At 43.3% G+C, this 22,286-nt stretch overlaps 1 protein-coding gene across 5 annotated transcripts in view; it reads left to right on the top strand.

The window, feature by feature from the left end:
- The window catches only part of Wdr89 (WD repeat domain 89), a 43,453-nt gene that overhangs the window by 18,275 nt on the left and 2,892 nt on the right, over window positions 1-22,286 (top strand). Inside the window, exon 1 of one of the 5 annotated variants that reach the window (XM_028789768.1) lies at window positions 12,101-12,227. The exons of 1 other annotated variant lie outside the window; for it this stretch is intronic. The gene's annotated coding sequence lies outside the window, so the exon portion shown is untranslated. Of the gene's footprint in view, window positions 1-12,100; window positions 12,228-12,384; window positions 12,397-18,744; window positions 18,762-21,621; window positions 21,654-22,286 lie in introns of those variants that run through there. 3 more of the 5 variants (XM_028789792.1, XM_028789785.1, XM_028789777.1) reach the window with 3 other exon arrangements.

The raw sequence follows: 22,286 nt of genomic DNA, 5'->3' as shown, positions 1-22,286 counted from the left end.
CCATGCTTCCCACCATGACAAGACTGTCTGCCTGCATGCTGCCATGCTTCCCACCATGACAAGACTGCCTGCCTGCATGCTGCCATGCTTCCCACCATGACAAGAATGGACTAAACCTCTGAACCTGAAGCCAGCCCCAGTGAAATGTTTTCCTTTATAAGAGTTGTTGTGATCATACTGTCTGTTCGCAGCAATAAAACCCCTAGGTATTGGCAGCTTCCACTTGGGAATGTGGATGAGCTGGGGGGAGTGTTAAGGGGTCCACACGAGGGAGGAAGCAGGGTGTTCCACTAAGATGTACCTAATCCCCTGGGAGTGGGAGCAGTAAGGAAAGTCCTCAGCAGGTGGTCCCTACAGAACTGGGGGTGAGAATGGAGGGTTAAACTTGAAGGAATGGAGGGAGAGGTGAAGATGTGCTGTTAGCCTGCGTCTTAGGGTTTCCATTGCCGTGAAGAGATGCCGTGACCAAGGCAAGTCTTATAAAGGACATCATTTATTTGGGGCTGGCTTACAAGTTCAGAGGTTCAGTCTATTATCATCAAGGCTAGAGGTTGGCAGTGTCCAGGCAGATGTGGGGCTGGAGGAGCCGAAAGTTCTACATCTTGATCCAAAGGCATACAGGAAATGACTGGTTTCCAGGCAGCCAGGAGTAGGATCTCAAAGCCCACCCCCACAGTAACACACTTCTTCCAACAAGGACACACTTCCTAATAGTGCCACTCCCTGGGCCAAGCATATACAAACCAGCACATTCTGTCTGCTTAGCTGGCTGGATTGAATTCTGATCCCCCCTACCTTTCCTCCTGAGTGCTGGGATTTCAGGCATCCTTCACAATGCTCTGATTTGTGCTGTAGTATGGATTCAAACCAGGGCATGTGCTCTACCCTCGGAACCACATCTCCAACTCGCTTCTTTTTATCTTTTTTTAAATACAGGATCTCATATAACTCTGGCTGGCCTCTGACTTGATATGTAGCCCGGCTTGTCCAGTTGTGGTTTAAATGAGAACTGCCCCTGTTGATGTTTTGATGCTTGGTCCACAGTTGGTGGAACTGTGTTGGAAGTATTAGGAGTGTGGCCTTGATGGAGGAGGTATGTCACTAGGGGTGGCACTTGGGAGGTTTCAAAAGTCCATGCCATTTCCAGTTAGCTTTCTTTCCTCCTAGTACTTGTGTGTGGATCAAGCTCTCAGCCTCTGCCCTAGTGCCACACCTTCCTTCCTGCTCCCGAAATGATGATAATGGGCTCACCCTCCACCTGTAAGCCCCAAAACAAATGATTTCTTCTATGAGTGGTGCTGGTCATGGTATCTTATTACAGTAATAAAAAAAGCAACTGAGACATCTGGCCTTGAACTCCTGATCCTCCTGCTTCTGCTCTGCTCCAAAGTTCAAGGATTAGAGGCCTGAGCCATTACATAAGACCCAGTTTCTCTTTAAATGTGAATTCTGGTCATTGTGTAAAATAATAGAGTATTTACCCTGGGGAATGAACACTTCTAAGTACTCTGTCAGACGGTGAAGTCTAATCAGGTTTGGGCTTTGCTGTTGCTATAGTTACCTTCGTCTACTATAGAGCAGATTCTTTGAGCTGTGGGCTATTTCCATCTTGCACATAATGTCAGGCCTGAGATGTTGGAGAGTTTTCTCCCTGGCCTTGCCCCATTCTGAGTCCATCATCAGGGCCTGGCTGCCTTAGGCAAGCAGGGTGCCGTGTGCTCTTCCTCCTGTGATACAGGCTTTGCTCTTTATTCATAGAGCAGGGAGTCATTCTCCATGATTTCTTTGGGGGTGGGGTTATGCTTTTATACATATATATATGAGGTGGCTCAGTGGTTTAGAGTTATGCTGTTCTTCCAGGGGACGCCATTTCCTAGCACCTATGTCAGGTAGATCACAACTTCATGTAACTCCAACCTCAGGGTGTCCATCTTTCTGGTCGTATGCACTCAAGGGCATAGGCCCACACACATGGATACATTTTTTTTTTTTTTTTTAAATAGGGTCTCACTATGTAGCCCTGGCCATCTTGGAACACTTTATACAGACCAGGCTGGCCTTGAACTCACAGAGATCTGCCTGCCTGTGTCCACTATTAGGATTAAAGGTGCCACCACACCCATCTTACATATAAAACATTTTTTAAATCTTGGGTTCTTGTAAACATTTTTAAAAATGTCTAGGTTAGAAATGATCTTGATCCAGAATTTTGAATGCACCATTTGAGTGCTCAGGTTGCTGTGGAGAAACCTGATGTGTTGGGAGCCTCTGATTGGACCCCTTGAACCTCCCCTCTGTCTTCAGCTTCTTCTTCTTTTTTTTTTTTTTTTTTGGTTTTTCGAGACAGGGTTTCTCTGTGTAGCCCAGGCTGTCCTGGAACTCACTCTGTAGACTAGGCTGGCCTCAAACTCAGAAATCCACCTGTCTCTGCCTCCCAAGTGCTGGGATTAAAGGCGTGTGCCACCACCGCCCGGCTGTCTTCAGCTTCTTGAAATTTAGTCTTAAAATGCTTGTGCTTTGTATGTCTCTTCTTCTTTGCCATCCTCGTTGGTACTCCATCCAGCTCTAAAGCTCCAGCTCTGGTCTACAAAGCTCTTGCCTAGGTCAGGCTGCCTCCTTAACCTCTGCTTACACACTGTGCTTTTAAAAATCTGTCTCACGTTCCTTCCCCGCATTATTTATTTATTTATTTACTTATTTATTTATTTATTTATTTATTTATTTTTAAAAAGACTAGATCCTATTATACATTATACAGCTGAGACTCACCACAAATTTGTGTATCCAGACTGGCCTCCAGCTTAAGGTGCTCCTGCCTGTACTTCCCGAGTACTGGACTGCAGTGTGTAGCACCATGCCCAGCTCCGTCTCAGCTTCGGCCCTTCCCTACCATCTCTGCCTAAGACTCAGTTCCCCTAACCCCGTTTCTCCTCATTGGTGATTGAATCTGGCATCCAAAAAGTGCCGTACCACTGAGATTCGTCTACTTAGGTCTACTTGGCCTATTTACTTTTTACTGGGTATGTAGAAGAGGTCTAAGGTGGTCTTGAACATACTTGGTAGCCCAGGCGAGCAGTTGAGTCTGCAGCACTAGGTCCGTGCCTCCAGACCTGGCTTGCCCCGAGACCCTTGCTGCACCGAGTCTAGTGCCCCCCTCCTTCCTTTCTTTTGTCTCTCAAATGCCACTGCAGAGGAAAGCCGTTCAACTCACGAATTAATCTAAACGATTTCCTGCCTCTCTTCTTTCTTCTAATTTTGACAATATGCTGCACTGAGGGTTTTTTTTTTCTTTTCACTTAAGCAGTCTTTAATAAAAACTGGGTATAGATTGAGCATTAGACTTCTGTCTCGGCTCTTTAGAAAGAGGGGAAGACATGGTGATCCTCTGGATGTGAGAGGCACATTGGAATTTTGTAGGTAGAAGTCACAAAAGGATTGCACCTGATTACGGCAGCTGCCACTCCATCAATGGCTGTAGAAAAACCAGCACTGAGAAGTTTTACTCTTAGAATTAGTTGTGTTGCTTCACTGTCCACAAGAAAGCGAGGGTTTGTGTGTGTTCTAACATGCTCCCTCTTTCGCTATGCTGCTGAGGCTGGCCCTGAACACCTCGACTCAGGGCACCCTGTTGCCTCAGTCTCCTGAATAGCTAGAGCTATAGTTGTATGCCACCACCGTTGTTTTCGAGTTCTTCAATAGAGTAATTTTAAATTAATTATTTAATTGATTTATTGAATGTGTATGATTACACTGTAGCTGTCTTCAGACACACCAGAAGAGGGCATCAGATCCCATTACAGATGCTTGTGAGCCATCATGTGGTTGCTGGGAATTGAACTCAGGACCTCTGGAAGAGCACTGATATACCTCTTAACCCGTAAGCTATCTCTTCAGCCCAATAGAGTAATTCTTTAGAAGTTGAATAGATATGTGTTACTGGAGCTTGTCAGTTTCTAACTATAGCATCTTATTTGTTACATGTATTGTGTAGCTGGCTTTTAAAATAACATTAACATCCAGCTGAGAACGGCCACAAATTTGTGTATACAGACTTTGTGAGAGGAAATAGTTCTTAATTTTCCTCTGTTTTTTTTCTCCTTCCTGCCCTCCAGCCCTTCGCAGTTATTAAAGGTGGCATTTGCTTAATTTTTAAAAGCAGCTTTTTAGAATGAGAAGAAACAGTAAACGTGTAGTACTTCTAACTTCCAAAGTAAGGCAGCTGGTTGTTCTGGAAAGGAAAGGCAGTCAGTTGTATTCGCTGAGGGACGCTGGCGTCTGTAGGCTTAGTATAAAGGGTGACTTTTGTATGGAAGAATTACTTGAGAACCTGGGCACCTGGGGACATGTTATGGGAAAGGTGGGAAAAAAAGAGAGATTTATTGTACTTTAGTTATATCAGTGTTTTGTCTGCTTGCATTTATGTGTATCATGTGAATGCGTGGCGTTTGGAGAGGTGAGAAAGGATTGGATCCCTTCAAAGGACTTATAGACAACTGTAAGCCACTATCTGTGGGCTTGGGGAAGCAAACCCAAGTCCTCTGCAAGAGCAACAAGGGCTCTTAACCTCTGAGCCAGCTCTTCTGCCCCATAGGTCTGTTTCTTTTTTCTTTTCCTTTTTTTTTTTTTTTTTTTTTTTGAGACAGGGTTTCTCTCAGGTAGCCCTGGCTGTCCTGCAACTCACTGTGTAGCTCATGCTGACCTGGAGCTCAGGGATCTGCCTGTCACTACCTCTAGATTAAATTAGATTAGACTAGTACTGGGATTAAAGAAAGGTATGTGCCACCGTGTCTGCTTGTTCTTCTTTTAAAGATGGTTTAAATGTTGCATCTGTAACCCAACAGATGATCACAAATTGTATGAGAAAGTACCCTTGTCCTAGTTCCTTCTTCTTTACACCTTTATTTCTATTTTTTAAACGTGTGCCAAAGGCATGCGTGTGGTCTCTCTCTCCCTCCCACTCTTCTCCTTCCCTCTTCCCCCCACCTCTTTTTGTGCACTCACACTCTCAAATACTAGTGCTCATGGACACCAGAGGCATCTATTCCCTGGAGTTACAGGCAGTTGGGAGCCACTCAGCATGGAGGCTGGGAACTGAAAGAGAGTTCAAGCTTTTAACCACTGAGCCGTTTCTCCGCCTCTAGTATCTTGAACATTTATGTGAGTTAGTATAGCATATTCAGCTTTACTAAGCTGTATTAATTTACAAAATCATTAAGTCTGAGTCATTAATGGATGTGAGATTTAAAACTATATTGGAATTGTAGCAGATGTCAGTTTAGCATACTTTTTACTAAATAAATATTCAGTACTTCTTCCCAGTTTAAGCCAAACAGTTCCTTGGTAATTTTTTAAGATTTTTATTTTATTTATGTGAGTGCACTGTAGCTGTCATCAGACACAACAGAAGCAGACATCAGATCCCATTACAGATGATTGTGAGCCACCATGTGGGTGCTGGGAATTGAACTCAGGACCTCTGGAAGAGCAGTCAGTGCTCTTAACTGCTGAGCCATCTCTCCAGCCCAGTAATTGCTTTAAAGCCAGTTCCTTGTTCATTTAAAGCATACACACAGATTTCTCTACATTATTGGCATATTTTCCGGGAAGTGTTCTAAAGTTAAGCTAATGTATGCTTTTTATACTGAGGTATTCTTCCTACAAGACACACTGTTAATTCTTGTGAGTGGTAATTCCCATTCAGCCCTCCTAGTAATTCTAAAATGCCCTTACCCAGATTTCTAAGCTGTACCTGTGGTTTTCAGATAAGCTGCCAGGGGGTCTGCCCATTGTATATTAAGTTTCTTTGATATCTGCTCTAGAATTACCATGTAATTTTTTTCACTGATCTTGTTTTTTTCATGAGATTCTACTGACCTTGGTGCAAGCAGATAACATTAGGCCTGAGAAGCCGCTGTCTCTAAATGCTGTGCTAGTGTTTCCCTTTTAAAAGATAATAAGGGTGTGCTTATTTAGAGGCCACATAGTAATGATTGTAAGATGCTGACAGCAAGTGTTGTCTGGAGGTTAAAGAGCACGAGCTCCGCAACGCAGATGTTTGCATTTGAAACCAGCTCTGCCATATGCTGGCTTGGCTTTCGTCCTTGGCAGAATAGACATAACCACACTTGGGACTGGTATATTTAAGCCAGACAAGGTGGTGTGCCCCTGAAGCCCTGGAATCCAGAGGGAACAGGAAAATCAAAATTTAACATTATTCTTGACCATATAGTGAGCTTGAGGTGAACCTGGGTTACAGGAGAGTCTGTCTCAAACACAAAACAAAAGCAAACAAACAAAAGGAATTTAGGGCTGGCCTGATGGCTCAGTGAATAAAGCACTTTTGACACAAGTATGAAGGTCCTCAAGAGTTCAGATCCCCAGAACCCACATAAAAGCCAGCTGGGGGAGGCATGGTTCCCGTGATCCCCCTTCTTATAATACGCTGGCTTCCTAGACTAGCTGTAATGGTAACTCTAGGTTCAGTTGAGAGACCTTGCCTCATGCACAGTGATTGAGGAGGACTCCTGAAGTCATCTTTGCTTCTGCACACAGCATACACATGCTTGTGTACCTGCACTCACATGCATGCCAGGTGGCACACGTGTAGACATGCGCGCGTGCGCACGCACACACACACACATGCAAAAAAAAAATAACCATTGCAGTGTATCTCCTAGGTATGTTAAGTACATATGTTCTTGCATGCACATGGATAGGCTGAGTGAGCAGGAATAGAATTGTCTTCACTGTGGGCTGGTAGTGGGACAAGGTCAGCTTGTAGTCCACACTTGTATTTCTCGGCTGTTAGAGACTTAAAGGTAGGAGGATCAGAAGTTCAAGGCCATCTTTGCTACTTAGCAAGTTTGAGATCAGCCAAACATAAATACTTTTTTTCCCTAGAAATGGGATAGTACGTTATATACTTTTTTTAAAAAAAAACTATATTTAAAAAGAAATGTATTTAATTCAAATTGTATTCAGTCAATCAGAGAGAGGGAAAGAGGGAGGGAGAGAAGAAGGGAAGGAAGGAGGGAGGGAGGTAGGGAGAGAGGGAGGATGAGAGAATGAGAACAGGAATGGACTCTAGTTAGGCATTTAGGCTTTGCTTCCACATTTTTTAAGGCAGGGTCTCTCTGTAAGCGAGCTGATATGGAACTTGTGCTAGCCTTGCCTCAGCTTCTAGAGTGCTGGCATTCACAGGCATGTGCCCCCACCACCAGCAGGTCAGCTATTTAGTACAGTAGGGTTTTACATTTTATTTTTGTTTTGTTGTTTTGAGACAGGCTCTCTTGTTGCCTAGGCTGGCCTAGAACTCAGTATATATCTAAAGCTCTTCATTCACAGTAGGCAGACACCAGCTGAGCTACGTCTTTAACCCAGGGTTGTAGTTTGAAAGTTTGAGTTTCTTTTTTCTTTAAAAAATGAATGCCTTTGTATATGGATGTGCAGGCATGTTTATGAGGGCATGTATGTGTGTGTTTGTGTGTTTGTGTATGTGCACAAATGGAGGCTAGAGTTGATAACCTCAGGTGTCATCCTGAGAAACACCAACCACCTGCTTTAAGACAGGGTCCCTCACTGGACCAGAGCTCGCCAGTTGGGCTGGACTGACTGGTTGGCCCTTGGGCCCCAGGGATCTTCCTATTTTGCTTCCCCAACATGGGGGTGACAAGCCTGTCCTCCCTTGCCCAGCATTTCTTCAGCCCTGGGTCTGAGTTGTTTTAAGTAATGGGTACTATTAAAAGTTAGAGATATCATAGTTTGGGGGCCAGCTTTTGTTGGTTCTCTTTACCACATGGGAAATACATGGACAAAGTTGATGAACTAACAGTTCAGTTAAGTTCGTGCTTTCAGTGGGCTCTGCCATTCATCCTTAAGTTCTCTGTGGCCAACCAGCAGGTAGGCAAAGAAAAGGTGGTGAAGTCTTACCTGCCTGTTGTCATCTGATGCAGATGTGCCATGCATCTCTTCCATTGGCAGAGTCTCTGCTGAGATCCTAGCGAATGTCCCTGTACCACGTCCCACTCTGCTAAGTCCCAAGTCATTGCTTTCCTCTGACTGCTTCTCATCTCTCACACTTTGCCTGAGGGCCTTGAAGAAACAGTAGCCTTTGGAGCTCTGCACTGGTAGAGTATGTGAATGTTTATGCCTGAGTCTTCTGGGACTTCCTACCTATCCCTCAGCTGACTTCTTAGGGAGAATTCTTGAGATTTTGTTTTGGCTTTGTCTCAGTAATGCTTGTAAGTGTTTAGGGAAAGGAGATTCTTCTGTGCTGCTTGCTTCTTGTGCCAGACCAGAGTTTGAAATTGAAAGAATTGTTTTATAAAGCTATTGCTTTTTTATTGTAACACACTGGCAGGTTTTTATTGAGCTAAAAATAGTTCCCTGTAATATTTACATTAAATTCCAAGTTGACAGCTTCTGAAAATACTCATAAGAAACTAGTGATATTTACTGCCTCCTGGGGAAAGGAAAGAGGCTTGGAGATATAAATATTCCAAAACAATAGATAAGGAGTCTTGAATTTTGAACCATGTTGATTGTATCATATATTTAAAAACACGTATGCATTGTTGGAATATTCAGAAGCTTGACAGATGGAATTCTATGTAAAGTTTTAAAAAGATATCATTTTAGTGGCTTGTTTTTGTTTTTCTTTAGCACCAGGGAAGCATTATTATAAAGAGCTTTCTAAGATCCTTCCCTCTCTCCTTTCCTCCCTTTATTTTAAATAGTTAAAAGGAGGAGTAGGAACTGAGCAAATAAAAGAAGATCAGAGTTCCTCCATCTAATAGTGAGTAAGTTTGACTTCTAAAAACTCTGCTCCTGATTTTCTCTTTTGAAAGCTGCCTTGCATCAGCAACATACCAAGACTTGGATTATCTGTAAACATTAACTAGGGCAGCTGTGGCAACGGAGTATGAGGCCAGCCTCGGCTACATCACAAGTTCCAGCCTAGCCGGGCAGTGGTGGTGCACACCTTTAATCCCAGCACTTGGGAAGCAGAGGCAGGTGGATTGAGGCCAGCCTGGTCTACAGAGTGAGTTCCAGGACAGCCAGGGCTACACAGAGAAACCCTGTCTCGAAAATCAAAAACAAACAAACAAACAAAAAAACAAGTTCCAGCCAATCTAGGCTATGAAATCAGAATCTGTCTCAGAGCCCCTGAATCATCATCAACATCATAATAAATGTTAAAGTTACTTCTGTCTCTTTTGAAAATCCTGAGGTAGCTAAATAGTCAGGAAATGTTGAGCGTTTATGAAGTTGCTTTCATCATCTGGCTTTGCTTCATGTTGGAGGTGGTACTCTGGAGGTGAACCGCTTGTCGTCGGGCAAGGATGCTCGTGCAGACTAAACCTCTGAGCCAGTTACTGCTGGAAGGAGTAGGATTGCTGGTATTGGATTAGGGTCATCTGGGTTTGGCCCTGGAGCTGGCGCCAAGTCCAGAAACTGTTTGATACAGCATGGAGGGTGGGAGGGAGGAATTTGAGGACTTCCAGCATTCTGTCCATTCTCAAATAGGATATGTGCAACTGATGTCTCCATTTCTAATAACTTTGAGTATTCCAGTTGTGCTAGATGAAAGGTATAGAAGGAAGTAGGGGGCTCTTTACTGTTCTGTACTCTATAGATTCTACAACAAAATAAAATAATCATTTACTTATACAACATCCTATGTAGACCAGATTGCCCTCAAACTTTCTAGGTAGCCATGGATTACTTAGAACTGCGTTCTGATTCTCCTGGCTTTACCTCCTCAGTGCAAGTGTGACCATACTTAGTTGATTTATTTTTTCAAAAAATTTTTTGAAGAGAAAAATAATGGGACTAGGAGTGTAAAGGTTGGTAGAGTACTTGCCTGGCTTTGATCCAGCACTACATAAAGCTGGGTGTGGTGATGCAGGCCCACGATCTCAGCTCTGGGGCCGTAGAGGCAGGAGGATCAGAAACTTAAGTTGTCCATAGCAAGTTTGTGACCAGCCTGAGCTATTCGAGACCTTGTCTCAAAAAAAAAAAAGTAGAAAAAAAAAAAAAAAAAAAAAAAAAAACAGTGAAAATACTCTTTCACAAGAAAAGAACAGAACAGTTACTCTAGTGACCATTTTTGCCTTGAAACATGAACTTTCTGTCACACTGCTTCCTTCTTTTCTCCTCTGTCAGTGTGTAGAATTAACTCAGGGTTTCTTTAAAAAGTCTAATGTGAGTCTCAAAAACTGGCTCAGCTGTTAAAACACCCGCTGCTTTTCCAGGGGACTTGGATTCGTTTCCAGCACCCACATGGTGGCTAATAAAACACTCGCTGTTTTTCCAGAGAACTTGGGTTCGGTTCCAGCACCCACATGGTGGCTAATATCTGTATATGACTCCAAAGGAATCCAGTGCCCCCTTCTAGCCTCTGAGGATACTGCACACATGTGGTATACTTGTACATACATGCAGGCAAAACACACACACACGTAAAAGAAATGAAATAAATTTGTTTGTTTGTTTGTTTATTTTTGGGTTTTTCAAGACAGGGTTTCTCTGTGTAGCCCTGGCTGTCCTGAAACTCACTCTGTAGACCAGGCTGGCCTCGAACTCAGAAATCCACCTGCCTCTGCCTCCCAAGTGCTGGGATTAAAGGCATGCGCCATCACCGCCTGGCTAAGAAGTAAAAATTTTAAAAGAAGTCAAAGCTGAATGTGTGTTTTCATGTATTTTTTTTTAACAGATGGCAGATATGAATTTCACAGGCACTGAGTTTCATTGAGATAAGATCTCATGGACTTCACATTTGCTGTATAGCCAAGGATGTCCTCAAGCTCCTGTTCTTCCTGGTGTATCTCCCAAGTGTCAGGGTTATAGGCTTGTGGCTCCATGTCCTGGAGGTGCTGCTAAATCATTTCATACAGAGGGGTTTGTTAGGGTTTGTTGTTCTGAGTCTCATGTAGCTCTGGTTGGCCTGGAACTCAATATTACTTATTTAAAAGGCAATTTAGTAACATGTCCATTTTGCAAAGAGCAGTGGTAGGTTCCTCCTAGGGCCTAGAGCTTCCCAGCTGCGGACTTTTTACCAAGTTTAAAATATTATGCATGAGTTCATAAATTGCCTGCTGTAGATCAAACCCACTCAGTTCTATTGTGACATAAGAAGGCTGTGACTGGCACTGCTCGGTTTCTACTGTTTCTATTTTTTAATTTTTAAAATTACTCATTTTACTTTTTATATGAATGAGTGTTATTTTGCCTCTATGTGTACCACATGCGTGCTGGATGTCATTGGAAGCTAAAGAGAGTGATGGATCCCCAGAACTATAGTTACAGACAGTAATGAGTCTCCCTCTGAGATTCGAACCCCGGTCCTGTGGAAAAGCAGCTAGTGCTCTTAACCACTGACCAGTCTCTCTAGCTCTTGTACAGTTTCTTAATCAGAACTAAGTGAAATCTTTTTCAAGATGAGCTAGACATTGTCTCTCCATTCCTGTACAGTGAGGCGTGAATTTAAATTGGTTTTGGCTGGCTGCTACATCCTATGGGCGCATGGAGAAGCAGCTTCCTCTTGGTGAAGAAAAATTATGTGTTTTAAAAATTGCATTTCATGCTAGGCGGTGGTGGCACACGCCTTTAATCCCAGCACTTGGGAGGCAGAGGCAGGTAGATTTCTGAGTTCGAGGCCAGCCTCGTCTACAAAGTGAGTTCCAGGACAGCCAGAGCTACACAGAGAAACCCTGTCTCGAAAAAACAAAAAACCAAAAAAAAAAAAAAAAAATTTGCATTTCTTTGTGTGTATGTGCGTATGTGCGTGTGTGCGTGCGTGTGTGTGTGTGTGTGTGTGTGTGTGTGTGTGTGTATGTGTGGATTGCAGAGGACAGCCTGGAGAGTTGGCTTTATACTTCCTGAACTCACGTCTTCTTTTTGGGTGGTAGGAGCCTTTGCCTACTGAGCCATCTCATTGGCCCAGAGGAAATGCTTTTAGCCAATCAAACTCTGAGTGCTCACTGAGTGCTTTCCCTTGTTCCGGACCTCGTCTTGTCTCCTCTGGGAAAGGAGCAGAGGGCAGTGCTCCACCTCCCTGCCCTGAAATCTGTTCTCTTTATGTGGCCTTTTCTTTTCCCCATTGTCTCTTTTTCCTTTCCTTCTTTTTAAGAAATACCATTTTGTTTTGAGACAGAGATGTGTGTGTCCCAGTCTGCTGAAGATGGCCTTGAGCTTCTGATCGCCCTGCCCTCCACCACCACGCCAGTGTATGTATGTAGTTCTAAGTATTGAACTGAGGGCTTTGTGTAACTAAACAAACATTCTACTGATTGAGCCAGAGTTAAGCTGTTGCGTTTTTTGTTAAGCTGAACTGTTGGGGTGCGCTGTGTGAAGATTGTCTTTGTCTTATTCGATTGTTAGTTCTGTAGCACAGAGGTGAGTACTGGTATTGTTATTCTTATGGCTCATCACCTGCCTCAGTATTTTGTAAAGATACACCTTCCTCACTCGCTGATTGGTTTAATAAAGACTTGACAACCAGTAGCTGGGCTGAAGAGGGAAGGCGGGACAATGTAAAAATTTCAGGATCATTTTGGTAATTTTAAAGTAGATGTTATCTGGGGCTGGAGAGATAGCTCAGAAGTTAAGAACACATCTCCTGATCTTACAGAAGATGCAAGTATAATTGCTAGCATCCTTGTCAGACAGCTCACAGCTAACTCCCTGTAACTCCAGCTCCAGGAGATCCAGCGTTTCCTTCTGGCCTCTGTGGCCACTCACGCTCTTGTGCGCATGCTTGTACACTGACACACACAATCTTTTCAGAGTAATGATAAAAACAAATATTTAAAATATGTGTAATGTGTTGACTGAATCTCATACTTTAAAGAACCCATGGTCCAAAAGTGTAATTTGGGTGTTGAATGAGTGGCAATCCTTACAGTGGTTCAACTTTAAATTACCTATATATCACTGACCAAAATAGAGAGGATAAGATGTTCAAAAAATTTTGTTTGGAAGTTAGACTTAGCGGCCCATACTTATAATCTAAGTACTTGGGAGGTGCAAGCAGGTGCTTCAGCTGTTCAGGGCTAACCTTGGCTACATATTGAGTTTGAGACCACCATAGCATGCATGAGATCCTATCTCAAAAAAAAAAAAGGAAGGAAAAAGGGAGGGGGGTTGCTGGAAGGACAACAAATGATCACATTACCTTAGAGGCGTAGCAGGGCATATGTAGGAAAGAATTCCTGCAGACGTCCGAAAGTGTAAATACAGAGAGAGGGGGGTTCTCCTGCCCAACAAAGCACTTGAAAGAATAAATGTGAGTTCAGTTCACCTTGTAAGAGCGTGAAGGGAAGAGACCCCAGGGGTCTCTTGGGGACTTGGAAATGGATTATAGGGAAAGAGCCTCACAAGGGACCTATAAATTGAAGTAAATGTATTCATTCTGGAACAATTCCTTAGTGTGTATGACTGAGAATTAACTACGTGGCCGTAAGAAGCTGTATTTCACATATGACTTACTTGCATATTTATGGGTTAAGGCTTAAGGCTTTTTGTGTGTGTGTCTTCCCATAATACATTAAGCTGTCATATTGTTTGTATCTGTGTGTGAAAATAAGTTCTATAGCTTGTAAGTGCCATAGGGTATACTTAGCTTCCTGCTAACACTTGTCTTCTCTACTTCTCTACTATCTTGAGGGTAGCTTGGTTCTGTAGAGACATGTAGTGTGCATCGCTTAGAGTAAGCATTGGAGAAGCCAGGATTATCAAGATTGTCAATCACAGGGGCCTATTTTCTTCAAAGGAAGAAAATGAATGACGTCTGGTCACCTGGAATGGCACTGTGTAAGCGGTCCAACAAACTGGTCATCATTTACTATTCTGTTAAGCGCCAGCCTCCACCTGAGTTCCCCCAACATCCCGAGCTTGTTTAGACCCTAAGCTTTGTCTCTTGGTGAATAGAACCCATCCTTATGAACGTGGTCCCTTGCACTAGCATCCTCCACCAACAGATTTCTCCTTATGCTTATTACAGACGTCCTCCCTGAGTTCCTGCCCTGAGCACTGTTTGTCAGTAGAACTCATTATTATTCTACAGCTCACAGGCGCCGTCTACTTTGCCAGCCAGGTTCTGTGTAGCTATGCCTGAAGCTCTGTGATAATTGCCACATGGAAACCTCTCCCCAAAGTTCGCTGTGCTTATGTGTAAGAAGAGTCAACCCTGAGGTCTGACTCGGGGAGTTTTGATGCAGTGCCCGTAAAGATGGTACTGACTCGAGTTTCATTTTACCTTTCGGATCATGAGGCTTGTGGGGTCTAGGACAGAGAATGCTGTATCCTCTGGAACAAGTTACAAATATTTGTGAACCACATTCGGGTGCTGGGAATTGAACCTGTGTCCCCTGGAAGGACAGCCAGTGTTCTTAATCACTGAACCATCCCTATCTCTCCAGCTATAACATTAGTAGGTGAGGTTTGTTGTTGTAGGGGTTTTTCTTTCATTTAATTTTTTTATTTACTTGAGAATTTTACACAATATATACATTTAATTTTTTATTTAAATTTTTTTCATACAATATAGTCTTGTCCCTCCTCTGTTTCCTCCCAGAGTCTCCCTATCTCTACCTAACTTCATATTCTTTCTATCTCTGAAACCTCCCCAAGCCTCCCCCCAAAAAACCCCAAAAGAAACAACAACAAAAACAGGAGAAACAACAGAACAATGAAAATCAAAACAGATAAGCTAAGAAAGAAAACCAATAAAACAAACAAACAAAATACAGTGCAGATGCATGCAGGCCTTCAATCCTAGCACTCAGGAGGCAGAGGCAGACTGATCTCTGATTTCAAGGCCAGCCTGGTCTATAGAGCAAGTTCCAGGATAGCCAAGGCTATACAAAGAAACCCTGTCTGGAAAAACTGATGATGATGATGATGATGGTGGTGGTGATGATGATGATGATGATGTTAAGATAACCAGTGACACTCACTCCATTGGAGAAAACTGATTTTTTCCCTATCCCAGCAGGTAGCATATATCTTCTTAGGTAGGGGTGGGGCTTTTTGTCTACTTTCCCTTTTCAGTGCCGGGATTTTGTGTGGGTTGAACTTGTGCTGGTCTTATGTGTGATATCTCAGTCTCTGGGAGTTTCTGTGTTTATTAGTGCTGTTTTGTCTGGAAGGTACTGTTTCCTTGGAGCCTCCATCATCTCTAACTCTTGTCATCTTTCTGTCACCACTTAGTCATTTTTGAGCCTCATAGGAAGGGGTTTGATACAGACATCCTTAGGGCCGGGTGCTCCAACGTCTCTCAGTCTCTGCACACTGTCCAGCTGTAGGCGCCTTTCCTAATTCCCGTCTACCAGAAGAAGCCTTTCTGAGGAGGACTCAACAATACACTGCACTGATCAGTAGGTGGAGGAGATACTTTGTTGCTATTTCCTTCAGCAGAAGAGTAGTAATCTGCTTTTCCTAGGCCAGTGACCTGAGGCTCAGGTTCTTGGCCGGGTTGGCAGTGTCAGGTGCAGCTTCCTTCTCATGGAGTGGGCCTTAAATCCAACCAGACAGTGGTTGGTTACTCTGGTAGCACTGTGCCACTCATGCCCTAGTCTGTCTTGCAGGCAGCTCTGTTGTAGGTCACAGGGTTTGTAGCTGGGTGATGTTCCTGATCACTTCACTTCTGGAGCATGCAGTGCACCTCCCAGCACCACGCATGCTGGTCAATAGGGGTGCAGTTTCTAGTTGGGCGCCAGCTTGATTTCTCAGTGTTCAATATCATAAGTAAGTTGTGTATTCAGCAATAAGGCCTTACTATCAGATTATGGAGAGTAACCAGAAACCTTGACAGTAGCCTGATTGGAAAGTGGTGGGGTGGTCCATAGGACCCCTTTGGTCAATGACTCAACCATATGGAGCCCATTCCTGGCCAGAGGTTTACTTAGTGATATAAGATGTCCATTTGGGCCGGGCGGTGGTGGCGCACGCCTTTAATCCCAGCACTCGGGAGGCAGAGGCAGGCGGATTTCTGAGTTCGAGGCCAGCCTGGTCTACAGAGTGAGTTCCAGGACAGCCCGGGCTATACAGAGAAACCCTGTCTCGAAAAAAAAAAAAAACCAAAAAAAAAAAAAAAAAAAAAAAGATGTCCATTTGGGGCATTTTCTCTCCTATTATATGGTGACTTCATTTAAATTCCTTTCATCTATGTATATATCATAGGAAATGTCTACATTACTAGTTCTTGGGCTTCCTTTGATATAGTATCCATGTGGGGCCTTCTCTGCCTGCCTCCCTACTCCAGGCCTTAGAACCTTTGCATTAACTCTTTGTAGAGGGCAGATGCACTATGCACTATGAGACAGACCCAGACGACCCGGGAAAGGAACAGAATGTCATATTGCTGTCCTGCCTGCATGTAGCAATGAGTAGTTCTAGTCTAAATTTGCTGAGCTCAAAAGGTACATTAAGTGTCCTAAGCGCTTAGATTAGTCTGATCTCTTATGTACAAGGACCAGTAGTATGTTGCTCAATATGATAAAAGTAAGAACTATTTCTGTTCTCCATATAGCCCCTTAGTAATGTGAGGTACTTCAGGAATGGCCACTTTCTTTTGTTGGAATGAACAAGGCTTTCTTTCTAATAGTGAAGCAACAGCTACTACTTCCTCCTCTTTTTTTTTTTTTTTTTTTGAAATAGGGTCTCCTATAACCCAGGCAGATCTTGAACTCACCAGGTAGCTGGGGCTAGTCTTGACGCCTAGGTGCTCCTGCTTTAGCCCCGAGTTCTGGGATTACAGATGTTAAAAAATCAGGTGCTCCCCAGCTTGCTTCAGGGACTCAGCACCATTAGTCATGTCACCAAGGTCCAAATATGACATGTACTCTTTAAAAAGGTCCCTGCCGTCAAGACCCACTCTCTCGTTCTGTCCCCCTCTCTGTTTCTGACACTTACTCTGTCTTTTCTTGCTCTCCTCCTTGCCCCCTCCACCCCGCCTCTGTCTCTTTCTCTCTTGTCCCTGCTCCAAGGCAGCCCTTTGCCTAATAAATCTCTTGCATGATCTTGGGTTCGATCTGTTGAGTTGGGTGTGACTTTTGTGGCATTCCTCAGTCAGCACATGCCAAGGTGCACAGGGACGTGCTAGCATATTTCTTAGGCAGTCTCTTTCTAAATTAATGTATGTCTTAGTGTCTTTTAATAGCCTGTGGTAAAATAATTGGTTGAATAATACTGTTCTTTCCACATTTAAAGTCTTTCTTGGGGCTGGAAAGATGGCTCAGCAGTTAAGAGCACTAGCTGCTCTTCCAGAGGTCCTGAGTTCAATTCCCAACAACCACATGGTGGCTGACAACCATCTGTAATGGAGATCCAACGCCCTCTTCTGGTGTATCTGAAGACAGTGACAGTGTACCCACATACATAAAATAAATAAATAAATCTTTAAAAAAAAAAAGTCTTTCTTTCCCCTTTTGTGCATTATTTAGAATACTTTATAAACAGTATTTTGTACATTTCTGTGACCAGAGGTCCCCTGCAAATACACAGATGCATACAATATCCTTTTGGTATTCTTTCCTTTTCTTCCAGAACTTTCTTCTTAACATGGAAGTTGAAGCAGGTAGACCTTGACTCTTTCGATGAGTTTTTGTGTGTGGAGCTAGGGATCGAACCCAGGGCCTTGTGCAAGTGTTTTCTTCCTGTCTCCATCTCAATGACTTGTACTTGTGCTGGGATTATACACATGCTCTGCTACAACCAACTTATACAATGGTGGGGATTGAACCAGGGCTTTGTGGCTGCTAGTCAAACACCTGACCGGTGTGTGTGTGTGTGTGTGTGTGTGTTTGTGTGTGTTTGTGTGTGTTTGTGTGTGTTTGTGTGTGCGCGCGTGCGTGTGCGTGCGTGTTATATTAATATTGGCATGCGTGTACCTGGTGTGTGCATCATGGAGGTAAGAGGACAATTTATAGGAGTTGATCCTCTCCCTCCACCATTAGGTCCAGGAATGGAACTTAAAAAATTCTTATAGGAGTAAAGTTTTAGTTTTTTAATTTAATAACTTTAAAGTTAATACTTTTTACTGTCTTTTGTTTCTTTCTTTTCTTTAATCTGAGAGCTGGCAAAATGACTCAGCTAGCAAACAACGTGGCTTGCCAAACAGGCCTGACATTCTTTTTTTTTTTTTTTTTTGGTTTTTTTTGAAAAGGGTTTTCCTGGTAGCCATCGCCGTCCTGGAACTCACTCTGTAGACCAGGCTGGCCTCGAACTGAGAAATCCGCCTGCCTCTGCCTCCCAAGTGCTGGGATTAAAGGCGTGCACCACCACCGCCCGGCCAGGCCTGACATTCTTAAGTTCAATTCCCAGGACCTACATGGCAGAAGGAGAAAACGATTCCCACAAGTTGTCCTGTGACTTCCACATATGAGCTATGAAATGCACACACTCTGCCACTACTACACACACGTAAATAAATATAATTAAGATATCTGAAGTAAGTGTGAGAGAGATTAACATCTGTTAAATCTGGGTATATTATATATACTATACTGAATAGTATAGGCCTTGGGTGTGGTGATGCACGCTGGTGACAGAGGTGGGCAGACGTCTGAGCCCACTCTGGTCTACGTACCAGGTTCTAGGGTACTCAGAAAGACTGTCTCTGGAGCCAGAGGAAGCGGAGGTGGAAGGATTGTGGGAGCTAGAGGGACTGAGACACCGGGAAAACAAGTCTTTCCTAGCCAACTGAGCAAAGCTCATTTGAACTCACAGAGGCTGAAGCGGCAAGCATAGCGCCTGCACAGGTCTGTACCAGGTCCTCCTGTGTGTATGTTGTAGCCTTCAGTTTTGTGTTTTTATGGAACTCCTGAGTGTGTGTACCTATGTACAAGTGGGTCTCCGGTTCTTGTGACTTTTCTTGTAGCTCCTTTCCTTTTCTCGGTTCGCCTTCTCCAACTTCAGGGTATTGGTTTTTGTTTCATTATACTTAGTTTTGTCATGCTTTGCTATTTCTTAGAAACCTGTTCTTTTCCACTGAGAGTCAGAATGAGAGTGGGATCTGAGTGGGAGAGGGATGGAAGGAACTGGGAGGAGTAGAGGAAGGGGAATCTGTAAGCAGGATGCATTGGATGAGAAAAGAATATTTTTAATAAAAAAAAGAGGGGAAAGAATTTGGTATTAATAAACAGAAATAAAATTGCAATAGTGTTAAGAATATTGATAAACTTGATATTATAGAAGCTAAAAACCAATGACCTGCAGCTGTAAATGTTTGATTTTATCATGATGCTAAGAATGGTCAGAATGTCCATGTTATTCTAGCATCAGTCAAGCCCAAAAGCATTTGTCTACTGTTTTCCCTATTCTATTACAATTGATCAATTACATTGATCAATTATAAAATTATTACTTTAATTAATGAATTTTATAAAGAAGATTGAGAATACAACAAATATAGTTCTCTCTCAGTAGAAAAGGCAATGCAGTGGAGGCTTCCCACAGATGCCGACACCCAGAGGGTGCTTGTGGTTCCTTTTTTTGGATGTAAATATTATATAACTAGTTGTTAAATTGTCTTAGCAATAATAAGATCTGTACATAATTAGTATAAAAAAGACTGTCTCAAGAAAAATAAATAAATGAATAAAAAGTAAGATTAAATAGTATAGGCAATGTGTTAGGGAACTGGAGGGACCTCTTTAGGATGGTTGGTGTCTGTGGGGCCGACTTAGGTACACTGTGACCTGAATAGGAAGGAGTGCCTCATGCAGAGGATGTGGGAGATAGGCTCTGCTGAAAGGTTCAAGTGTGACATTCACTAAAGCAACAGGAAAAAACCCATCTTAAGCATGAAAATGTGTGAGCTGGCTACACTGATAGAATTCTACTGGCTGGCTGGAATTCTAGGACTTCGTTCGTACTCAGGGGCAGGAGGGTCACCAAAAGTTTCAGGCCAGCCAGGGCTATGAAGTGAGAGCCTGTCTCCAAAACAAAAAGGAAAGCGTCAGTTTGTAAGACAAGTTGCAGTATTCATTGGTAAAGTGTCCCGTGAACAGAATGCAGACAGCTAGATGTGCAGACAGCTAGATATGGAGGGCTAGGCCTGGGAGACTTGGGAGACTTGGAGGCAAGATCAGAAGTCGAGGCTAGCTTCCACTGCATCGTGAGTTTGAAGTCATCTTGGGCTACATGAGAACCCTGTCTTGAAAAAATAGAAAAGAAAATGAAAGCAAAAATTATTCATATTTTCAGGCCTTGAACTTGTTCTCCTTTAGAGAGGCAACCCAGTTCAGTGTTTAAGAGCATGTTTTCTGAAGCCAGATCATCTAGGTTCGAATCCCAGTTCTATCATTTAGGGGCTACCACTGTCTGAAAGTACTGCTCCAGCACGTTACACTGCAGACGTGTTTTATCAGTTTCCCACAGTGCTGCAACAAGTGACTGTGCACTGGGTAGCTCAAAAAAGAACAAGTACATTGCCTTACAACTTCAAATGTCAGAAGTCTGGATGGATATCTACTGGAAAGCTCTGGAAAGAAATGCTTCCTTGCCTTTTCCAGTTTCTTGAGCTCAGCTACATTCCTTGACATATGTGTCCACTCCTTTAAATGTTTTATTATGTGTATGTATATGTCCATGTGTGTGCACATATCACTTATGTGCAAATGTCTATGGAGGCCAGAAGATATGGGATCCCTTGGAGTTATAGGTGATTGTGAGCTGTCCTGAGTGGGTACTGGTAACCAAACAGTTCTCTGGAAACACAGTCTTAGTTAGGGGTTCTATAGCTGTGATAAAACACCAAGACCAAAAATAACATTTTCAGCCTCTATCCATCAGGGAGATCAGAGCAGGAACCCGGAGGCAGGAGCTGATGCAGAGGCCTTGAGGAGTGCTGCTTACTGGCTCCCTCCCCATAGCTTACTCTTTCTTGTAGCACCCGGGACCATTTGTCCAGGGATGATGCCACAGTGGGCAGGTGAGCGGCTTCTACATCAATCACTAGTAAGGAAAATGCCCACAGACTTGACTGTAGGCCAATCAATTAACAGTTTTGTTCCCAGATAACTAACTTGTAATAAATGGAAAACAAACTAGCCAGAACCAGCAGCAACTCTTAACACTGAGCTGTCTCTCCGGCCCTGGTATGTCCCTGTCATTAAAAGCCAGCAACATTGTATCTCTCCACTTCCTAAGTGCTTCTGCCCTCCCCACTTCTGCTTTTAAAAGCACTGATTTGATTATGCTAGGTTTACTCAGATAATCTAGGATAATCTTCCTATTTTAAGGTCAGTTTTAAATTAGGTTGATTAGCAGCCTTCAGTCCATCTGCAATCTCAGGTCCCCTTTGTCACCTTTGTAACCTAACCTAGTCTCAGGACCCAGGGTTAAGTCATGACTATTTTGGGGGGATTATTTTTTGCCTAGACTTCTCTATCTAAATTAAAGTAACGTGAAACAGTTGAGGGCAGGAGAAGATGATTCCAAATGCGGCTGATACGAGTCGGATCAGTAATTGTGTTTGAACGCTGAGCAACTGCTGCTTTCTAACTCTCATTAGCATAAAACATGCTAAGTTCTGTATTAAGAGCGATTTGAGCCGGGTGGTTGTGACACACATTTTTAATCCCAGCTCTCTGGAGGTAGGAGGATGGAAGATGAGGATCTCTGAGTTTGAAGCCAGCCTGGTTTACAGAGTAAGTTCCAAGACAGCCAGGACTATACAGTGAAACCCTGGTTTTTTTGTTTTTTTTTCTTCTTTTGTTGATGTTGTTGTTTTGTTTGTTTGTTTGGTTGGTTGGTTTTGGTTTTTCAAGACAGGGTTTCTTTCTCTGTATAGCCCTGGTTGTCCTGGAACTCACTCTGTAGATCAGGCTGGCCTCGAACTCAGAAATCCACCTGCCTCTGCCTCCCAAGTGCTGGGATTAAAGGCGTGCGCCACCACTGCCTGGCGAAACCCTGTCTTGAAAAAAAAAAAAAAATTAAAAAAAGTGATTTGATGAAAGGCAACTAAGTTTTAATTACATCCTGGAAGGGAACTGGTGAAAATATTAGAGATTTATTTCAGTTGTTTCATTCCAGAATGTTATAGGACAGTTATATTAGTGTTTCAGACACCAACAGGACTGTTTGGTTTCAGACCCTGGGACAAGGGACACATTTTACACTCCAAAGCAGACCTGGCCTCCAGGATCTCCCAACATCCTTCAGTCCATACCCTGGGGACTGGGCTGCCCTTTCCCCAGAGGCTTCCCTATGTAATCCAGACATTTTGGTTTGGTCTCTCCTCTCCTCTCCTCCTCTCCTCTCCTCTCCTCTCCTCTCCTCTC

Source organism: Grammomys surdaster, unplaced genomic scaffold, assembly GCF_004785775.1.
Source record: "Grammomys surdaster isolate TR1022 unplaced genomic scaffold, NIH_TR_1.0 127, whole genome shotgun sequence".
Lineage (NCBI taxonomy): Eukaryota > Metazoa > Chordata > Mammalia > Rodentia > Muridae > Grammomys > Grammomys surdaster.
The sequence above is the reverse complement of the archived record's forward strand: the minus strand, read 5'-3'. Positions and strand labels throughout refer to the sequence as shown.